Genomic DNA, 15623 nt, shown 5'->3' on the forward strand with positions numbered 1-15623 from the left:
TCTGAAAAACCCTGCTGAAAAAAAATTTTTTTTTTTTACATAAATTGCAAATAGAGATTATTTTCATCCCCTGATTTATGAATCGTGTTTGAGTAACGAGGCAATTACTCATCCTTTTTCTGCTGGAAGAATCAACAAAAATATGGAGAGCGATGGTTGTGTGTCATTGGGAAGAAGAAGAAGAAGAAGGAGAAGAAGAAGAAGATCAAACGGAAAAAGAGAGAGAAGAATTATGATCGTGATGAAGAAGAGAAAACAGCTGGCCAATGACGTGTCAGTGAGTGCTTGCTGACAGTTAAATTCATTAAGATCTGTGCATTATTATTTTCACGCCTTGGTACTTGCCATTATTAATTTTATTATTAATTTTTAGCATCAGTCATTTATGGTTCCCAGGTGCGCGGATGTCGCCTCAATACTCTTCGTTGAAATTAGAATATACTGTATGTATGAGTTCCTCGAGCTTGAATCAAGCACAAGGTAGGTAGTCAGCTCTGGTGGGTCATAGCGTAGGTGAAGTAGAGTGTGAAGTTAGCCACTGCATTCCGAAAAACTATATATATACATATATATATGTATGTATGTATATGTATGTATATATTTATGTTTATATGTATGTATATATACAGGTATATATGTATGTGTGTATACAGTATATATATGTTGCTCTTATTAAAACTCTTGAAATATTCATTTCAACGCCATGTTTTGAAAGGCATATCATCAACTGAGTCATTAATATTTATGTTAATATTTTTTCTATATGAATCACTGTCGAAAATATTTGCGCCCATGGGGTTTCATCAGTCAACACTTACAATGGATGGACGTCATCTAGGAACTCTAAAAGTCATATTTAGTTCATTTCGTTTTTCTTTATTTTAATCATTTTCTTAGTCCGCTGGTTAAGACTTCGCACGCATCCTCTTTCCCAATCTTGAAGTATGGCAAATAAATCCTTTTTCATTTTAGTTTACTGAAAAATAAAACTATTGTGCCGGCTTTTTCTGTCCGTCCGCCCTTTTTTCTGTCCGCACTTTTTCTGTCCGCCCTCAGATCTTAAAAGCTACTGAGACTAGAGGGCTGCAAATTAGTATGTTGATCAGCTACCTTCCAATCATCAAACATACCAAATTGCAGCCGACTAGCGTCAGTAGTTTTTATTTTATTTAAGGTTAAAGTTGGCCATAATCGTGCGTCTGGCAGCGATGTTGGTTAAAGTTTCATGGGCTGGCTCACAGTTATTAGTATCGAGACCACCGAAAGATAGATCTATTTTCGGTGGCCTTGATTATACGCTGTACAGAACTCACATTGATTGGATTGCGCCAAAAGAAACTTCGGCGCACTTTTTACTTTTTTTTTTTTTTTTTTTTGCAACTCCTAAGGTGATTTTTCAGTGCACTGGTCGACTCTTAGAGGTTCTCCAACCCCGAATGATGCGCTCTCAAATGACGGTCGGAGATTGGACAAGACAAAGTTGGAGGAGGAGGTCATCAAGGTAGGAAGAAGCCAAGCGAAGGGAAAGTTAGCGGAGGAAAATGAGAAGCAGCTGGGACCGAAAAGACGGATTAGAGGACGCTGAGTATCGCTCGCAGTGATTTTGGCAGAGCGTGTCGCAGACCTTCATCATTACGCGTTCGGAAGTGACGGCGACGAGGTTACAGTGAATCGAATCAGAATTCCACAGATCTGAATACATGCAAACTCGAAACGCTAGTATTGTAAGCTAAAAATTATTAATGAGTTGGTTAAAGAATATATATATATGTGTGTGTGTATATATATATATACGAGCATATATATATGTATATATATATATATATATATATATATATATATATATATATATATATATATATATATATATATATATATAAAATAAATATGTGTATATACACATATTTATATTTATATTTATATACATACATACATATGTATATTATATATATATACACATATACATTAATTAATGAAAATAGTAAAAATGTCAAAAGTCAGCCAGATACATTTTTTCTGCTGCACCTCCTTCTCTGAGTGCGTGCGTGCTTGCGTGCTTGCGTGCAGACTGGTGGTGGCTTCCTTTGCTAGGAAGGGGATAATCTTCCTTAAGGCCAAGTGTTCCCAGACGAAACAACTCGTTTTGTTTTTCGCGCGAATTTCATTTGCATGATAAAACGCGACGGGGTTCCCCCCCAAAAAAAAAGAGTGCATATGCTTTCATTAATCCGCTTAAGTGTGCCGCGTCAAGCGTGATGATACTCTGAAATGAATATCACAGCTTCGAAACAAAAGCTCACACTCTCAGAATTAAGCTTCCGAGCTCGCCTGCATGTTTTTTTTTTTTTCACATATATTTTTTGGTCCTTCTTTGATGCTCGTCTCATCTGGTTGTATCTAGCCGTTTGCATTCGAATGTTGGTTTCTTCGTTCGCGTAAATTTTTCTATTTCATCCGCGCGTAAATCTTTTTATTTTTTTTTTAATGGCTTCGCAGACCAGCCGAGATCCTTGGTAGCCTGGAAACATTAAGTCAAAAGTGAAGAAATATAATTTGCTTTTCAGATTGTAGAGAAAGAGAGAATTTATACGCGCAGTGAAACAGGTATTTAGGCGTGCTTTAAGCCTAAGTCTTTCATCTTATCTGCGCATGCATATGTGCTTGCGCGCACGCGAGCGTACCGATGGGTATCCTTTTAGAAGCCAGCAACTTACTCCCGCTACCCCTCCCCCATCGACTGTCGTCTGGGCATGGGCACAGTTGTGGCAACTTCATAAGAGAGAGAGAGAGAGAGAGAGAGGAGAGAGAGAGAGAGAGCCTTCATTATCTTGAATTGTGAAATCTTTAACTCATCTCTCCTTGTGAATTTATGGTAGAATTTGCACCATTTACGTTCGTCTAATGTACTAATAGAGATTTTTAGTTTTCTGCAAAAGAAAACTATTGGGCCGGTTTTGTCTGTCCGTCCGCACTTTATTTTGTCCGCCCTCAGATCTTAAAAACTACTTAGATAGAGGCTGCAACGGTATATTGATCCTTCCACTCCTCCAATCATCAAACATACCTGCAAATTGCAGCCCCAGCTTCAGTAGTTTTTATTTTTATTTAAGTTGTTGTGCTAGCCATAATCGTCCTTCTGGCAACGATTTAGAATAGGCCACCAGCGGGCCGTTGTTAAAGTTTCATGGGCCGCAGCTCACACAGCATTACACCGAGACCACCGATAGATAGATCTATTTTCGGTGGCCTTGATTATGCGCTGTAGCGGCTGTACAGAAAACTCGATTGCGCCGAAGGAACTCCGGCCCATCTTTTACTTGTTTTAACAGTTTACTGTATCATGGCATCTGCTTGATCACTAATGTATGTATAAAATTCAGAGTAGGGCCATCTGCAAGAGCCTCACTTTTTTGTCAGTTTATGCTGAAAAACTAAAATTGAAATTATCGTTATTTCCCTTATGCTCTTCTTCATATTTTAGTGAAGTTACAAAAACGCATTTGAATTATGATCCCGCCTATCACTTCACTGTTATTTTTCACTACAGACAACAGACTTAGTTCAGGGCGCCAAATCCCACGGAATTGGTTCGAGAACGAGATCCCTCGTGATTGATTCCGGCACAAGATCCTTCAGAATTTGTTTCGAGGGCAAGAAGACCTATCAGAATGTTGAAGGTCAGGGCAAGGCTTTTGACTGAGCCGGCCATATGATGCCACCTTTGTTCCGGGAAAATCAATACTCATGTCATTCCAGAAGGCTGGGAGAACCTGGAATCGTTTCTTAAAGTTGGTGGTCAATATATATGTACGTCTTTATCAGTTGCTTCTTGAAGGTAAGGTTGGTGGTCCAATAAAGTTCGTGGTCAGTCTATATATACGTCTTTATCTGTTACTTCTTGAAGGTAAAGTTGGTGGTCATTATATATACGTATCTGTTAGCTTTATGTGTTGGTATATATATATATATATACATACATATATATATATATATATATATATATATATATTCATATATATATATATATATATTATTATACATATATATATATATATATATATATATATATATATATATATATATATATATATATGTCTTTATCTGTTACTTCTGGAAAGTAAAGTTGGTGGTCAATATATATACGTCTTTAGCTGTTACTTCTGGAAAGTAAAGTTGTTGGTCAATACATATATACGTCTTTAGCTGTTACTTCTGGAAAGTAAAGTTGGTGGTCAATATATATACGTCTTTATCTGTTACTTCGGAAAAGTAAAGTTGGTGGTCAGTATATATACGTCTTTAGCTGTTACTTCTGGAAAGTAAAGTTGGTGGTCAATATATATATACGTCTTTAGCTGTTACTTCTGGAAAGTAAAGTTGGTGGTCAATATATATATACGTCTTTAGCTGTTACTTCTGGAAAGTAAAGTTGTTGGTCAATTCATATATACGTCTTTAGCTGTTACTTCTGGAAAGTAAAGCAGGTCAATTATATATATGTCTTTAGCTGTTACTCTCTGGAAAGTAAAGTTGTTGGTCAATTCATATTGTCTTTAGCTGTTACTTCTGGAAAGTAAGTTGGTGGTCAATATATATATAAATTCTTTAGCTGTTACTTGAAAGAAAGTTGGTGGTCACTATATATATACTTTTAGCTGTTACTTCTGAAAGTAGTTATGGTCAAATATATATACGTCTTTAGCTGTTACTGGAAAGTAAAGGTGGTGGTCAATATATATTTACATTCTTTAGCTGTTACTTCTGAAAGTAAAATTGGTGGTCAATATATATATACGTCTTTAGCTGTTACTTCTGGAAAGTAAAGTTGTTGGTCAATTCATATATACATCTTTAGCTTCTACTTTGAAAGTAAAGTTGGTGGTCAATATATATATACGTCTTCTAGCTTTACTTCTGAAAGTAGTTGGTGGTCAAAGTAATAGTCTTAGCTGTTACCTGGTCAAGTTATGGTCACATATATACGTCTTTAGCTGTTACTTCTGAAAGTAAAGTTATGGTCAATTCATATATATCTTTAGCTGTTACTTCTGAAAGTGTTGGTGGTCAATTCATATATACGTCTTTACTTACTGGAAAGAAGTTGGTGGTCAATATATATACGTCTTTAGCTGTTACTTCTGGAAAGCAAAGTTATACTGTCAATATATATATATTGTCTTTAGCTGTTACTTGAAAGTAAAGCAATATATATATACGTCTTTAGCTGTTCTCTGGTCAGTTATGGTCAATATATATATACGTCTTTATCTGTTACTTCGAAAGTAAAGTTGGTGGTCATCATATATATATTCTTTAGCTGTTACTTCTGAAAGCAGTTGGTGGTCAATATATATATACGTCTTTTATCATTACTTCTGGAAAGTAAAGTTGGTGGTCAATTCTATATATACGTCTTTAGCTGTTACTTGGAAAGTAAAGTTGGTGGTCAATATCATATACGTTGCCTAGCTGTTACTTCTGGAAAGCAGTTGGTGTGGTCAAATATATACGTCTTATCTTTGTTACACGGAAAGTAATAATTCATATATACGTCTTTAGCTGTTACTTCTGGAAAGTAAAGTTGGTGGTCAATTCATATATACGTCTTTAGCTGTTACTTCTGGAAAGTAAAGTTGGTGGTCAATTCATATATACGTCTTTATCTGTTACTTCTGGAAAGTAAAGTTGGTGGTCAATATATATACGTCTTTATCTGTTACTTCTGGAAAGTAAAATTGGTGGTCAATATATATACGTCTTTAGCTGTTACTTCTGGAAAGTAAAGTTGGTGGTCAATATATATACGTCTTTAGCTGTTACTTGTGGAAAGTAAAGTTGGTTGTCAATATATATACGTCATTAGCTGTTACTTCTGGAAAGTAAAGTTGGTGGTCAATATATATTTACATTCTTTAGCTGTTACTTCTGGAAAGTAAAGTTGGTGGTCAGTATATATATACGTCTTAATCTGTTACTTCTGGAAAGTAAAGTTGGTGGTCAATATATATACGTCTTTATCTATTACTTCTAGAAAGTCTACAAGCTGTGTATATACCGAAGAGGGAATTTTTCAAAAGAGATGACTTCAAACCTTCCCGTAGGGGGGATAGTGCCTTCGGTTCATCTCATGCGGTGCACTGTAGGCATTACATGAGGTTCTTTGCAGCGTTCCTTGGGCCCCTAGCTGCAACCCCGTTCATTCCTTTTACTGTTCCTCCATTCTTATTCCCTTTCATCTTACATTCCACCATCTCCTAACAACTGACTTGTAGTGCAACTGCTTTGAGGTTTCATTCCTGCTACACCTTTCAAACCGTTTTACTTTTAATTTCCTCGTCAGCGCTGAATGACCTCGTAGGTCCCAGTGCTTGGCCTTTGGCCTAAATTCTATAAATATATCCTATTCTGTTCTATAGCTTCAACCGTATGTAAATACGAAAGTAGCGCAATATTTGTCGGAATGGACTTCGCACGAGGACCATTCAGCAAAAAGATACAACGGCTTATATTCAATATTCTTCATATTCTTTGCCAATTCCTCACCCACTTCGTCCCCTTTGACTTTCCCGTCAGCTGCCGGTGACAGCTTCCCTGCTTGATAATGGAAGTGGCTCGCTGCTCAGTCAGGTGATTTTTCTGTGTTTTTGTTTCTCCTTCTTCCATTTGATTGTTTTTAATCCAGACGTATTTTTTTTATCATCTCAGTCGGCATGGGTGGATCGTATGTTTTTCTAGTGCAAAGTACTTTTAGACTTTTTTCCTCGCTCTTAATTAACATAGTGATTTTTTTTTCCTTTCGTTTAACCAGATATGTTTTCCTTCTTCAGTCTTCGTCAACCATTTGGTTTTTCTTTTGCCAGTCTTTTGTTCAGTCAGTTATTTTTCTTTCTATTTTACCAAGATTATTACTTCGGTGGGGGAGATGTTGTCTTCCGAATTTTATCAAATTATTTCCCTTTAGTCGTTCTCCAAATAAGTTATTTTTTTCTGAAAAGTCATCTTGCTGTTTTTCACTGGGCTAATTTTCTGCTTTTTTCCACCTGTGGAATATATATTATATATACTGTATCTATATATGTGTGTGTGGGGGGGGGGAGGACTCGCGTGCGTTTGCGGGAGTGTACTCATGCAATTAATTGCTCATAACAGCAAAATTAGCGCAGAAAATCAATACATTTTAGTCATTGTTTCTCCCTTGTACACTGGTAAAGTGAGACAAATTGTTTGAATAAGATATTAAGATTGGCAAATACGGATGAGAAACATGGATTCAGGGGATTGCAGACGTTAATTGCCGTCCTAATCTTCTAATGAAGGAATTTAAGTTGCATAAGTACCCCTTATTTCTAAACATTTTGAATGTATCAGCGTTGTTTTGTGGTCGGATCTTTGAATTATTGGCTTCGGAATGGGTCTTAGGTTCCTTCATAACTTCTGGGTTCCAGAGCACACCTAACAAATTCATTTAGTTGTGAGTTCAGAATATTTCCTTTACAAAGCCAGGTGTTCTTGAAGAATGGGATGACTCCATTCCATTCATGCTGCGACTCGAATGCCCAGACTTCCCTTGACCCATATCTTAAAGTACCCTTGTACCCCGATAAGTTCAGACTGCAGACAGCTCTTTCACAGTGTATATACTATTTGCACTGAAATAGGTTGACTAATTATGGTCTATGATCCTTGAGTTCTTTATTACTCTTTTTAGTTTACTGTAAAAGAAAACTATTAAGATGGCTATTTGTCGGTCCGTCCGGACTTTTTCCGTCCGTCCTCAGATCTTCAAAACTACTGAGGCTGGAGGGCTGCAAATTGGTATGTTGATCATCCACCCTCGAATCAGCAAACATACCAAATTGCTGCCCTCTAGCCTCAGTAGTTTTTATTTTATTTAAGGTTAAAGTTTGCTATGATCGTGCGTCTGGCACCGCTGTAGGTGCCAACAACACAGGCCACCACCGGGCCGTGGCTGAGAGTTTCATACAGCATTATACACTGTACAGAAAACTCCATTGCGGCGAAGAAACTTCGGCCCATTTTTTACTTGTTTATCTAACACATGACTGCATTGTGTACTCTTTATCTTCCACATTTACAAAGTACATAGCCGAAATGACAGCCTGCCAAAACAGCTTTTAAGCTCACAGGAGCTCAAAGTAAGCTCCCCTGATCAAAGGTTGCCAAGGTTCTGTCTGTGTGTGTGTCCATATGTTGAAAACTTCGTACTTTTTCGACTTCACTGGATCCTTTGGATTTCAACCAAATTTGACTTAAAATATCTATAGGTAATAGAGGATTCGAGTTTTGTCAAATTTCGGAATATTTAAAAACCTCAAAAACTGCTGAGCCAGAAGTGGCAAAAACTTACTTGAAAAATTTTCTTAAGTAGTGTTGACCTAACTTTGACATTAAAATATAGAACGAAAAAGTCACCAAACGTCCATAGATGTTTTTCATGAAAACTACAAAAGATTTTTAGACTTTTCCACCCGGTCAAAGATACGAGTATCTGAAAGGAGCCCGAGAGAGAGAGAGAGAGAGAGAGAGAGAGAGAGAGAGAGAGAGAGAGAGAGAGTTGGTCGCTCCACCGCCGTGATGAAATTGTAATGAAGGAAGGGTGAAGGACGGAAGATTAAAACGGGCCGAAATGATTCGTTGTTTTCAATCTCTGTATCTGGAAGGACACGGAACGAGTTGGACAGATTGTGATCATAATCTCTTCTCTCATTTCTTGAAAGTTCGGTCAGATATTATTCGGGAGTATTTAGCTGTAATCTGATGTGCTGCCCTTTGGTCAAACCCATAACTTAACCTTCGTTAAGTTTTTTAAACTTCTGTAAAGACTGTGTTACATAATTGAGCCTCTTTCAAAAATTATTGCAATTAATAACTTCCTGGACTGACGTCTTCAGAATGTCTTTCCTCTCATTAAGTGTCCAAAGAACTTGGTATTTGCAAACTACTTTGTTTTCTGTTCTCTGCAGAATGCGGTCCATTACCTATCCAATTCTCACTAGTTCGTCTTTTGCATCGGGAAGTGATATATATATCGAGACCTTGGCTCTGACCTGACCATTGACCGTGACATAGCTCCAACTAGGTCAACCCAATTATTGGGCAGCCGTCAATACGGAACAAATGAGTGGCTGAATTTCATTATCTTGAACGATGAGTGACAAAGTTTGCATGGCGACGGATCATTGGATCTTCAGACAGTTTCTCCCAAATATTAACCACCTGGAAAAGGTCATCTGATGGATTTATCTAAAGAATTTCGTGAAAAAACCTTAGATCCTTCTTTGAGAGGTTGTCGACAACAGCCTGACACACATACACACACACACACACACACATACACACGCACACTGGTGAAAAAGTACCCTCTGCCTGTCATCATTAACGGCAGTAGTCAGTGAAAGCTAAACAAATAAAATTAAAATCAAATAAGAACTAAGAACATTTATACCAGCAGTCCTAAGCGAGATAAATATTAGAACGAGTGGTTTAATGGTGATTAAATCTCCGATGCATACACCTAGTTGTAATTTCCTTTACATCAATTCAGACTTTTAATATACTCTTAAATTTTGGATTTGTTGTTGCAAGTCCTTTTAAAAGAATTTTAGGTAAGTACTTTCGAACATTTTTGAATATGTACTTTCAGACATTTTTGAATATGTACTTTCAAACTTTTTTGAATATGTACTTTCAAACATTTTTGAATATGTACTTTCAAACATTTTTGAATACTTTCAAACATTTTTGAATATGTACTTTCAAACATTTTTGAATAAGTACTTTCATACATTTTTTAATATGTACTTTCAAACATTTTTGAATATGTACTTTCATACATTTTTTAATATGTACTTTCAAACATTTTTAATGTGTACTTTCAAACATTTTTGAATATGTACTTTCAAACATTTTTGAATATGTACTGTCAAACATTTTTTAATATGTCCTTCCAAACATTTTTAAATATGTACTTTCAAACATTATTGAATATGTCCTTTCTTACATTTTTGAATATGTACTTTCAAACTTTTGAATATGTACTTTCGGACATTTTTAGCAAAAGGACATTAGCCAATTGCATAGAGGATTCATCCTTGATTCAACAACTTTGCAGTAATTCATCCCGATTTTCCGAAATGATTATGATAGTTACACTGCTGGTTAGTGAATTGAGTAAAGAACTAAGTAATTACTACCTAGGTGTCAGTTGACTGCCGCGGGTTGCTTTCAGGAAGATGGACGTCGGGCAGGCAATATCACTTCACAAAATATGATCTGTTAACAATTCACTTCTAGTTAAGAAGTTGATGAATGCACACTGGCAACACTAGGGAAGTGAATATATTCCTTTGCCATAAAAAAAAACGAGGAAAAAATGCGCTGAGGTTTCTTCGGCGCAGTCGAGTTTTCTGTACAGCCACAGCGTGGACCGGCCACCGAAAATAGATCTATCTTTCGATGGTCTCGGTGTAATGCTGAAGGAGCTGCGCCCATGAAACTTAATAACCACGGACTGGTGGTGGCCTGTCCTATATCAAGTTCCCAGAAGCACGATTATGGCCATCTTAATCTTAATAAATAAAATCATTGAGGGCTAGCAGGGCGCAATTTGGTATGTTTGATGATTGGAGGGTGGATGATCAACATACCAATATGCAGCCCTCTAACCTCAATAGTTTTTAAGATCTTAGGGCGGACAGAATAAGGTTCTTTAACTGCTCAGTCGTATCCCTTGTGAATTTACAGTTAATATTTATTAGCAATAAAGATTTTTATCCAAGGAAAATATCCCCTCTTTCTGTTTGTTTTTTAAACGAAGAACCAATTTGAGTCTTCGTACCCTAATACCTCTTGAATTGGATTCTCCCAATAGTTAAACTCCATCTCGGTAATAAAAAAACTATATATATATTTTTAATGAAAATGAAAAAGAAGATGAAAAGAAAATGCAAGCTTTTGTTTCGCTGTTTGTTTATGTTATTAGACCTCAAGACGAGGTCAGCTCAACCCCAGGTCAAGTATTTGCTGTCAGCGGTGAAAAATTAATCTTTCATTTTCTCGTTCCCTTTTTTCTTTTTTTTTTCCTCCGGAAGAGTTTGTCTTTTTAAGCCGAAGAAACTTGTCAGATTCCTTTGGGAGAGAGAGAGAGAGAGAGATATATTTCATTTGCTCTTTTTATTTTTTTTTGTTCAGAAGGATTTGTCTTTTTTAAGCCGAACAAACTTGTCAGATTCCTTGGGGGGAGAGAGAGAGAGAGAGAGAGAGAGAGAGAGGGGAGAGAGGGGGGGGTGGGTTGTGCGATCTCAGTGGTCCACTCAACACCACACCGACCATCAGTGCATATGTAAGCGAGACGGGAGATTGCATCAGTAACACAGAACCGACCAAGACGTGGACAGCGTTCTTAGACTTCATCGTGATCTTGAATGGTCCAGGACTGCCCAGATCTGGGCTTGTGTTAATTCATTTACGGAGGTCTCTCCAAGCAGGGTCTGAATGAAACCGGTTTATTAAAAGTTTTTACGAATGGTTTATTCGCACCGCTTTATATTTCAAGGTTTTATCAAGTACTTTAGCTGGTTCCGTTCGATCATGGCGTTGGTTGAACGCTGTTAAGAGCTGTTGGATTGTCCAGTTCGCTTTCGTTCTTTATTTTGTTGGAATAACCGGAGCAAGGCCTTTTTTCATTTCTGCATAATGGGGCCTCAGGCAGTACACTCAAAACTTGAGTGGAACTTCTTGTGGTCTTAGACTTTATACCAAACGCAGCCAGTCACAGACTTGATACAAAACACAGCCAATCACAAGCTTTATACAAAACACAGCCAGTCGCAAGCTTTATACAAAACACAGCCAGTCACAGGCTTTATGCAAAACACATCCAGTCACAGGCTTTATACAAAACGCAGCCAGTCACAGACTTTATACAAAACACAGTCAGTCACATGCTCTATACAAAACACAGCCAGTCACAGGCTTTATACAAAACACAGTTAGTCACAGACCTTATAAAAACACAGCAGCATAGCCAGTCACAGGCTTTATACAAAACACAGCCAGTCGCAGACCTTCTAAAAAACACAGCCAGTCACAGGCTTTATACAGAACACAGCCAGTCACAGGCTTTTTACAAAACACAGCCAGTCGCAGACCTTATAAAAAACACAGCCAGTTGCAGGCTTTATACAAAACACAGCCAGTCACAGGCTTTTTACAAAACACAGCCAGTCGCAGACCTTATAAAAAACACAGCCAGTCGCAGGCTTTATACAAAACACAGCCAGTCACAGGCTTTTAACAAAACACAGCCAGTCGCAGACCTTATAAAAAACACAGCCAGTCGCAGGCTTTATGCAAAACACAGCCAGTCACAGGCTTTTTACAAAACACAGCCAGTCACAGGCTTTATACAAAACAAAGCCAGTCACAGACTTTATACCAAACACAGCCAGTCACAGGCTTTATGCAAAACACATCCAGTCACAGGCTTTATACAAAACACAGCCAGTCACAGACTTTATACAAAACACAGCCAGTCACAGGCTTTATACAAAACACAGCCAGTCACAAGCTTTATACAAAAAACAGCCATTCACAGTCTTTATACAAAACTGCCAGTCAACGGCTTTATACAAAACATCCAGTCACAGGCTTTATACAAAACACAGCCAGTCACAGGCTCTGTACAAAACACAGCCAGTCACAGGCTTTATACAAAACACAGCCAGTCACTGACTTTATACAAAACACAGCCAGTCACAGACTTTATACAAAACACAGCCAGTCACAGGCTTTATAAAAAAACACAGCCTGTCACAAGCTTTATACAAAACACAGCCAGTCACAGGTTTTATACAAAAAACAGCCAGTCACAGGCTTTATACAGAACACAGCCAGTCACAGGCTTTATACAAAACACAGCTAGTCACAGACCTTATAAAAAACACAGCAGCACAGCCTGTCACAGGTTTTATACAAAACATAGCCAGTCACAGACCTTATAAAAAAACACAGCCACTCATAGGTTTTATACAAAACACAGCCAGTCACAGGCTTTTTACAAAACACAGCTAGTCACAGGCTTTATACAAAACACATTAAGTCACAGACTTTATACAAAACAGCCAGTCAACAGGCTTTATACAAAACACAGCCAGTCACAAGCTTTATACAAAACACAGCCAGTCACAGGCTTTATACAAAACACAGCCAGTCACAGGCTTTATACAAAACACAGCCAGTCACAGGCTTTATACAAAACACAGCCAGTCACAAGCTTTTGTACAAAACACAGCCAGTCACAGGCTTCATACAAAACACAACCAGTCACAGGTTTTATACAAAACACAGCCAGTCAACGGCTTTATACAAAACACAGCCAGTCACAGACTTTATACAAAACACAGCCAGTCACAGGCTTTATACAAAACACAGCCAGTCACAGACTTTATACAAAACACGGCCAGTCACAAGCTCTATACAAAACACAGCCAGTCACAGACTTTATACAAAACACAGCCAGTCACAGGCTTTTATTCAAAACACAGTCTGTCACAAGCTTTATACAAAACACAGCCAGTCACAAGTTTTATATAAAACACAGCCAGTCACAGGCTTTATACAAAACACAGCCAGTCACAGACTTTATACAAAACACAGCCAGTCACAGGCTTTATACAAAACTCAGCCAGTCACAGACTTACAAAGACTGGCGTTGGAATTTAAACCTGCGTAAATTAAAAAAAAAAATAGAGAAAAAATTTTAATCTTGTTTAAGAGAAAAAGATAACGACAGATAATGTTACATCACTTTTATTTATAATTGAAATTTCAGATTTTATGAAAAACGAAATTCTTGATAAACTTCTAGCAGCTTATGACATGTCTTCTAGTTAAATAACCGCCCCCCCCCCTCCTCCTCCACACGTCGTTTATATTTTTGTTGTCTTCTGAGTAAATACCCCCTCTCTCTCTCTCTCTCTCTCTCTCTCTCTCTCTCTCTCTCTCTCTCTCTCTCTCTCTCTCTCTCTCTCTCTCTCTCCATACGTCGTTTATATTTTTGTTGTCTTCCACTGAATCAAACAGAACGACGTTATTTGTTCCACTGAATCAAACAGCAACGATATTTATTCCAGTGAATCAAACAGAACAACGTTATTTGTTCCACTGAATCAAACAGAACAACGATATTTGTTCCACTGAATCAAACAGAACAACGAAATTTGTTCCACTGAGTCAAACAGAACAGCGAAATTTGTTCCACTGAATAAAACAGAACAACGATATTTGTTCCACTGAATGAAACAACAATGATATTTGTTCCACTGAATAAAACAGAACAACGTTGTTTGTTCCACTGAATAAAACAGAACAACAATATTTGTTCGGCTGAATAAAACAGAACAACGTTTAAAACAGAACAACGTTATTTGTTCCACTGAATAAAACAGAACAACGATATTTGTTCCCTGAATAAAACGGAGCAACGTTATTTGTTCCACTGAATAAAACGGAACAACAATATTTGTTCCACTGAATAAAACAGAACAACGTTATTTGTTCCACTGAATAAAACAGAACAACAATATTTGTTCCACTGAATAAAACGGAGCAACGTTATTTGTTCCACTGAATAAAACGGAACAACTTTATTTGTTCCACTGAATAAAACAGAACAACGATATTTGTTCCCCTGAATAAAACGGAGTAACGTTATTTGTTCCACTTGAACAAACAGAACAACGATATTTGTTCCACTGAATGAAATGGAGCAACGTTATCATTCCACTGAATGAAACGGAACAAATACATTTGTTCCACTGAACAAAACAGAACAACCGTTATTTGTTCCACTTATAAAACGGAACAATTTTCAAGTTCCACTGAACAAAAGCGTAAATTACCGCAGGTTCACATTATGAAATGAATTCCATTTTATGGTCTGCCATTTTCGTAAGAAACCTCTGGAAAAAACTTGCAAAAAAATGCCTCTGCTTTTCTAAGAAACAGAAAAACAGAACATTTATGTAACTCGAAGATCTCTCTACGTAAACATACCAAACTCTTGCGAGGCCTTTTTGGTGCCGATTGTTTAATATGGTCACAGAAACCTTGCCATTTCATATTTTTTGTGAAATCCACCATCACTAGCGGTTCTCTTTTCAAAAAGAAAGTTTCTGTCACTCAACTTCTGGCTGCGCACAGCTCGGCAACGGTAATACGCATTACAAATCACGACGGCGAAAGAGAAGCAGAGAGCCACCTTCTCTGACTGGGTCATCTTGTTATGTATGTTGAGTCGGGATATGATAAAATAGTGAGAGAATGCAACAACATGTAATATACAGTATATGTATATAATATATATATATATATATATATATATATATATATATATATATATACATATGTATATATATATTTATATACATATATACAAATATGTGTACATACATACAAATATGTTTATATATATATATATATATGTATTATATATGCGTATAAATATATACACATGTTTTGTGTATATATATATGTGTGTGTATGTGTAGGTAAACAGATAGATATATAGATAGATAGGTTGATAGATCGATGTATTTTTCGTC

This window comes from Macrobrachium rosenbergii, chromosome 56 (assembly GCF_040412425.1).
Source record: "Macrobrachium rosenbergii isolate ZJJX-2024 chromosome 56, ASM4041242v1, whole genome shotgun sequence".
NCBI classification, from domain to species: domain Eukaryota; kingdom Metazoa; phylum Arthropoda; class Malacostraca; order Decapoda; family Palaemonidae; genus Macrobrachium; species Macrobrachium rosenbergii.